We start from the raw sequence: 8300 nt of genomic DNA, 5'->3' as shown, positions 1-8300 counted from the left end.
TGGTTCTTTGCTAAGTTGAGAGTTAATGTATAGATGGTCAAAGAAGAACTGGCAGATCTTCAGAAAACCTGGAGAACTACTTAAAAATATTACAAGAACGTGAGAAAATGAGGGGTAGCTCGAGACTTTTGCACATTACTATTTACAACTAAAAGGTTGTGTGTCTTTATTAACCAATCTTGCATATGCTGGTTCTCAGATTATGCTGTTCAAAGGGATTTTATTGCTAGCTGAAACAAAACACTAATCAGTGCACACACTGTAAAGAAAAGAAAATCCCTCAGTGTTAAACTCCTTGACTCAAATCTGAATTTAATTGCCTTTTAAAGACACACGTAGGCTTGTATGTGTTGCACTGACGCAGGTAAGGTTTCAAAAATAACTCTCACTTTGGTAACTAATGGCATGCAAACGAATGCCATAGCAACTCTATGATTTAACAGCTCACCTGGCTGAGTTCAACCCGCAAGTGAACCATCTGATGGAAGTGCTTGATCTATAACTTTTATTTCTCTTGTAAATAGAAAATATTCAGCCCACTTCAAGTGTCAAGTGCTATAAAACGCTTCGTTTCTGCCCATATAAAGCGAGTGTCAGAACAAATAAAACACAGGTACTGTGAAAGCATAATGTCATGTTTAAGGCAGCGACTGAGTGGGAATCACAGGATCCAACAGCTTTAAAGATGCAAAATTATTGAACAAACACTGATATTTCAATGCTTATATTTTAGTACTGGAATTAAATTTCCTGTCATTCGCTTTGTCTGTTATTTGTTAATTATTATAACAGTAATGTTGTCTGTACACTCTGGTGAATGGAGTATTAATCAGTATGTATTATGTATTATCTATATTTTATATAGTACTTGTGATCATACACACACACACACACACACACACACACAGGAAAGTGAGGAGTTTTAATTAAAAAAAAAAAAAAAGTCCAGAGGAGCCAGCAGTCTCTAAGCCTTGTGTGGGATGTAGTTTGGCCGGGCATGAACGCAGTATAACCAGACACCCTCCTTTTATTTTCCCCCCTTCCAGACAAGACACACACAAACACACAAACACACACACACACACACACACACACACACAGATGTTGTGCTTCATAATTTTAACACCCCTCTCTGACCTGAAGGCATCTCTTGTTATCACTGTGTGTACTGTACAGTTCAGACAAGGTCAGTAAGTGGGCTGAGGTTTCTTTTTTAACACCCCTAGTTGGAGTCCTCCTGCTCAACACACACACACAAGAGGAAAAAGAGTGAATGTCAAACAATGTAGCTACATCATGCAGAGAAATATGCATGGGAAAGTAAGTTACTGTAAAGCTGCTGTTATAAAAGCTACTTTTTTATCAAAATCAGGAGACAGCGTAGCAGACCTCGCTCATATCTGCAAACAAGGGGGAAAGAGAGAGGGTGAGAGAGTCTCAACATTGGCAAAAAGCTCATCCTGATGAGTTTCTACATTTTGGGAAATCTCAAGGTTGAGATTAGGCCAAATTATTAAATACGTCTTGGTCTCAGGAAGTTGCCATGTGCACATTTAAACTGGAGTATTTCAATACTTGGCTGTAATTGCAATTCGTCGCCTTTATTTCTCTTTTTTTAAAACTTTCATTTTGTCTTCAAATGGATTCAATTACCCCAGCACTTACTCATGTCCAGACAGTGTAATGCCGCTACATAAACCATAAATGACAGAGACCAGAATAGAATAAAGTGACCGTGCATTGACACGAGGGGAGATGGTATAATGAAAAATCCCCCGAAAAGTGACGCAAATGAAGAGAAACGCAGGAAACATGTCATCGGGATCTGTCACGAATGCTCAGCCTAAAAGTTGGATTTAATAGTTTTAAACAAACCCATTACACTGTGCCTGGTAGTGTCTGGGTTTTTTTTAAGTGGGTACATGAGAATAGGTCTGGGATGTTTTTATGGCTGGAAGTGCTGATATTTTTCCTCTTGAAAGCTAGCACGGAGCAATTATGCTATTCCCCCCTCGCCTCAAGACCGTGTTTTTCTTATTACTTTGATGTTTGCACCTTACAGATTGAGCAACTTTGCACATGTATCTGCATTTATCTGCTCCTCTGAGACTACACAACAACCTTGAGTAAAGAGGATACCGCCCCACCCCACACACACACACACACACACACACAACAAACAAACTATTTTTGAAGGTCAAAAGTATGTCTCTTCCTCCCTGCCATCTTCTAAAAACAACCCATCCTCTGGTACCCTCCCACATCTCCTTAACACCCCCATCTAAACTCCTATTCCTCCCCCCCTCTATCCATACCTGTCACTCTCCCTCCAACCCCTGCTGCTTGTTGCATCTCTCACCTCCCCTGTTCTCTGCCTGGCTCTTCCACTTTCTCCTTCCACCTGCTACCCTATCCACCCCATCTCCTTCTCTGCATGCCTGTCCCCTACCTATCGCTGTCCCCGCGGCTCCCTCCGTTCCCCTCCCTCTCCGTCCTTCTCTGCTTTCTGACACTCTATGTGTCGTTGATGAACTTCCTTCTGTGTTCCATCTGCCCCTTTCCCACCTCTCCCACTCCCTTCCAGCAGACCCACCTACTCAACGGGTGCTCACCATACATGCGGGCGTGTACACACACACACATGCACGGCCCAGAGCTGTCAACGTGCTCCTCGGACACTCCGAGTTGTACTGCAGATTAACAGCAGGGGGAGTGCCAGGCTTCAGAGGACAGAATAGAGGGGAGTAGAGAGAGCAGAGCTGCCCCCTCTGCTGCTACACCTGCGGGAGGCATGATGGAGGGATGATATACAGAACAAATGCACAGAGTTGTTCATTTGCAGCTTTAATAATCTCTGTTTATAGCTGATAACATTTTTTTTTATTAAAAGCTGTTTTGATTGTTGTTTATGTAAAATGCCAAAAAAGAATTCAGTGGTTTTCACCTTGTACTGTAACTAGTAGAAAACAGTGTATTTTGTATGATGCCATGGATTCTTCGGCTCCAGAATGAATTGCATTGTCAAGAAAATAACCAGCAGATAATTAAATCTTCTTCTTCTTTCAGTTGCTGCCTTTAGAGGTCGCCACAGTGGATCCAGATAAATAAAATCAATAATTGCTGATTGCAACTCAGTATTTATGAATTTGGTCTATTGGTGATTAGATCTCTAAAATAAGTATATAGTGAGATATCAAACTCCTTCTAACCATATTTTTTTAAAGCGCTTTGGAAAAAAATTGAAATTATGTTTATATAATTTTGCCACATAGTTGAGTACATGCCTGCCTGACACAATCTGTGTGTGTGTGTGAGTGTGTGTGTGTGTGTGTGTGTGTGTGTGTGTGTGTGTGTGTGTGTGTGTGTGTGTGTGTATCAAAAATACCACAGGATTGTTTATTGCAGGAATCATTTGAGATTTCATTAATATATTCCATCATTTACTTTCCGCCTCCCTGTATATGTAGGTTACAGTAAATCTGTGACTTACTGCACATTTTAATAGCACTGCTCACACCACGGTCCTATGATCTGTCTGCTGCCCCCACCTGCTGGTTATAACGCTATCGTGTTTTTGTTACTCAACAAATTGAACCCCAGCCAATCTCGTGTGTGTGTGTGTGTGTGTGTGTGTGTGTGTGTGTGTGTGTGTGTGTGTGTGTGTGTGTGTGTGTGTGTGTGTGTGTGTGTGTTTTATTTGTCCAAGTATTCATGTGATTTTGTGTTTGCGTGCCCGCGTGTGTGTGTTTTACACAAAGAGATGTTCAGTCACTTCCACCCACTCTCTCCATCTAGTTCACAGTGATCTTTCTCCCACACCTATCTCCTGCAGCCATTCAACCCAACAATAACAGAGCAGAGCTGCAGAAGACCACTGCATCAGGGCCGCTGGCCTGATGAACCTCACAGACTGACAGGCACAAATAATCAGCTGCCCTTTAAAGAAAAAAAAAAAAACATATATACAGTACTAACAGTTTCCTGGCTGGTGTTGTTTATATCACACCGTTGCTCTCAGAAGCCGCAGGAGGGGAGCGTCTGTGACCTTAAGAGATGTGGGGCCTGTACTGTCTAATTCCATGTTTATGGTTTTGCCTTTTATAACACACACAGACGGAGCTGCCCAGGCCACAAGCACACGGAAATATCATCATGCGCCCTCTCTGCTGCTAATTGGTGCCTTGCTACCATCCCTCTGGGGAGGATTCAGCTTTGTGCAGGGCGACCTGAGGAGCAGCTCCAGCTGCAGATTTTGCTTCTCATTCTCCCACTTAGCTAAATGTTCTGCACGACTATCAAACCCGCTTCAAAATACATCTTACGAGAAACGTTCATCACAGTAAAAAGATTTAAAAGATAAACCCAAAATATACTCTGCCTCCATGGATGGAACGTAACAAAGTAAATAATTAATTCATATTCATTCACTTTTACAGCTACTGATTAATTTAAACCCTTCCAATCTGCTATTTTCAGTGTTAAAGTGATGCAGACAAATTGATACGTGATCATTTTATTATTTTTAATTTAATCTAAATAATTAAATGCATATGCTTTTGTGCATTGCCATATGTTAACAGGATTTGAAATGTTTTATTCTGCACTTTGTAGCATTGCTAGGACTCACTCCACTAGTATGTAATTATACAGTGTTTGAACTGATCTGTACTCACACGCTGTTAGTGCTGCCTAAAAATAAATATAACATTACACGTGTTCAAAAATACATACAAATGATTTATCTCTTCTCTCTGTGTTCAATAAAAACAATGTTTGACTTTTTGTTCGTATTGACTTCACTGACTGACTTTCTTTTAGAACAATTAAATTATATACCAATTTGACACTATGGTTTCCTTGGCAACAGTGCAAATTACTTTGACCAGCATTAAAAAAGAAAGCCTCACAAAAGCCTTAAATCAAATGTTCAGTATATTCATTGATTTAACACAGACGCGGGGCTGAATTAGGTTAGATGCATAATTGAAAAAGTTTTCTCACATTCTCAGTTAGCAGACTACAGATTTCATGATGCCACTTCAAAGGTTTTGCTTTATTTTTTTCCTGAAGCACACATCTCAACGAGAAAGCTCTGGGTTTTAGCACACGTGAGAAGAAACCAGACAAAATGGTACATGTGCACGAGAGAAGCCTGCTCAACGGCATGGGTGGGAATGGAAGCCTGAATTGGCTGGAGTGCTGTGGCTGATGCTGAGAGGACAACAAAGTAATTATGGGACAGTTAAGGATATGCATAGCACTGAGAGAGTGAGTGAGAAGAAACCAGAGACTAAGAAAAGGAAGTAGCAGAAGAAGAAAGGGTCAGGAGGGGTGTAATGACCTGCTGCAATCTCCATCACGCCAATTAATTAGCCTCTGACTAGCAGCCATCTGGAACAGAGAGGGCACTTTTTCACTCGGCTGTCTGTCTACCTATCCACGCTCAGATTCATACATCCTCATTTTAACACTTTATCTATTTTTGTATTGCTTATTCTTCCATCTGTCTGTTTCCCGTATGTCTAACTATATGATGCAGATCTAACTGACAGTCAGACTGTTTTGGCTCTCTCCTCCAACTGTGTACCATATTGACTAAAGACCCTGATGAATCCCTGTTGTACGGGTACATATTCATAAAATGTACACATCTAACGTCACACTCAAACACACACAAAACCCTGACAAAGGAGTAGCCGACTGCTCCAGCTGCACTTTCTTCTTTTTCCACAAGGGGTCATGATTACACTAAAAAGACTCTTTCCAGTGTTTTTAGCCCTTCTCTGCAGTCATTTGTGTCTGTGTGCAGGTGCAACCAGACTGTGGGATTCTTTTGTATTTGGATGGTTTTTGCCTGGTGGTACAACAAAAGCAGATTCACATAAGATAATCAATTATGATTCCACATTCAAGCTGCATTCACGCCTAAGATCCCCGTAAATCAATGCTGATTGCTCAACTAATAGCGACAAGCATTCCACTGTAAAAGAGGAGCAAACATTTAGAAAGAGTAGTAGTTCACTTTTGTTCACACACGTTTTACATCTGAGACTGGAATTTTGAAAAGGTTATGAACACTGCAACAACAAATACAAGTAGCACAACAAACCCCCAAAAAGCTAAATAAAGACAACTTTTCAGATAATAAATAAAAGAATGTTGGTTTCTGTGACAGTCTCTCTGCGTGTCTGTTATTAAATGTGTAAGCTAGAGAGAAGACATTCAAAACAGCTTTAGTTTTTGGGATACACCTTTCAGTGATAGAAGAAAGTACAGCAGTCATTTAAATTCTCTAAAGCCTCCCTTAAATGAAACGGATCCTTGTACAAAAATACTTCTTTATTGAGTAAAATAAATAAAAAGGTGTCAGACACCCTGAAATTGGTACAGAATCTTTAACAGGTAAAGTCACTATATTGGCTATAAGAGATATTCAATAGTAGGGTATTGTGATTAACCTCACGCCATTAAAACACATGAAGTTCTAATTTGATCCATTTCTATGAGCCACAATCAACACAACTTCATGAAATGGCCAAAATTATCTTTTGAATATTTTTATATGAATTGAAAAACTTATAGTTAAGAGCCTGATCAGCTGCTAGCTGCAGTTCTTCTGTTCTGTTTTGGACTAAGCAGCTGATTTATTGACAACCAGAATAACTGCAGTGTTACACTATAATACCTTGCACTGACAATAACTCTCAGGACTATCATACTACTCTTGTTCAGGTAATGAACAAATGGTGCCACTCTCTTTTGTGACCCCATAATAAAAAAATTCACCAGCTTTTAAAATCACTAATACTAATGCACTAGTTTGTTAAACTGTAATAGAAATGTATCTGCACTGAGTTTATTCAGTTTGTGGTTACATTAAACGTGTATTCTGCTCTCATTTAATTTATTTATGCGCTTCTAACAAGTTGAGAAACAAAAGGGGATTCTTTAGAGTATTATAATGCTTATTTACTCTTCCTTTGTTGCTTTGGTGTCTTATGTAACTGTTTTTGTTGGAGGGCTGCAAAGTTTCAAAGTCCACTTCAAATTGAGTAATTCTCTCTGGCCGAAAACCGTGCCGCTCAATAGCCTGAAAAACCTTTTTCTGCAGGGCTAGACTTTCTTCAGTGCTTATCTTCCTCACTGTGTGATACATTTGCATGATGCTTACCTAACAACCAAAAAGGAGAAAGCAGCAGCCTAACGGTCCCTTCTCTAACTAAAAGCTGTTCTGTTGCTCACTGCAAGAGCAAATACAAGAGTCTTCACCCACTTCCTGCAACTGCAGAGCTAAAGTCCCTGTTTATTATATTCATTTAATGGCACCGTCCCCAAAGCAAAAGGAAAACCCTTAGTGAAGACACTATGACGAGCAAATGAGCCTAATGTCACCTTTAGCTTTGATCATTTGCCCCTGGGGCCATTTGGAACTTGTAAGGCTAAAAATCATAGTCTGTGTTGGTTAAAATCACCCGGCCTTTTTTTTAACATTCCCAGAAAATGCATGTTAACAAAAGAGAACATATTTTGCCAAATTTCTCAGTTTGGATCTTAACTCAAGTATAACAGAATCCTTCTTTCGTCTTGTTTCATTTCCAGCTCTCTGAAAGTTTAACCAAAAATTCATCAGGGTGGCTTTTTGGGTATGCTGTTGATAGACGAACAAACAACTCTGAGGAACAAAAGTTCAGCATGCAAGTACTTACAGAAATGGTTAAGCCATTATCTGAAAGCATTGTGCACTGTGTAACAAAACAGCTTTTACAGGAGTCTCTTCTGTCCCCAATCCAATTCTGGTTGAGCATGTAGGGTTGAACTTAGAACTATATAAACTGTGCGATTATCAGTTTGGGTTTTTTTTTTGGAGGGCAGTAATTTTAGGTGTCCGCACTGGGCCACCCGAACTAATTACAGAACAGAATTTCTTCTGGAACAGGCAAGTATTGGATTCACAAAGCAAAACAACCCACCACAGAAGAATTCAGCATGCCCAGAACTCATTCAGTGGGTATCCCTTGCTCTTTGATTGAATCCAGCACACAACTATAAAGTACAATAGGTGACCAGTGACTTATTTTTGTATGGGTAACTGACCGCTGAGAGGGGGGGTTAGCCTAGAAGAGAGTGAAATTTAGTGTTATGTAAAAAAGTAACTGGAATTTATTTTGAACAGTGTAGCATGTAAACCTATTTTAGTGGACCGTGCTAAATAAATAATGATGTGCATAATATGGCCAATTTAAAAGATTTTTTTGTATTATTAACTAAAAAAACAAATCTGAAAAAAAAACCCAGAATGC

This window comes from Simochromis diagramma, unplaced genomic scaffold (genome assembly GCF_900408965.1).
Source record: "Simochromis diagramma unplaced genomic scaffold, fSimDia1.1 OVJJ01000596.1, whole genome shotgun sequence".
In the NCBI taxonomy this organism is placed as follows: Eukaryota; Metazoa; Chordata; class Actinopteri; order Cichliformes; family Cichlidae; genus Simochromis; species Simochromis diagramma.
Note: the sequence above shows the minus strand (reverse complement) of the source record.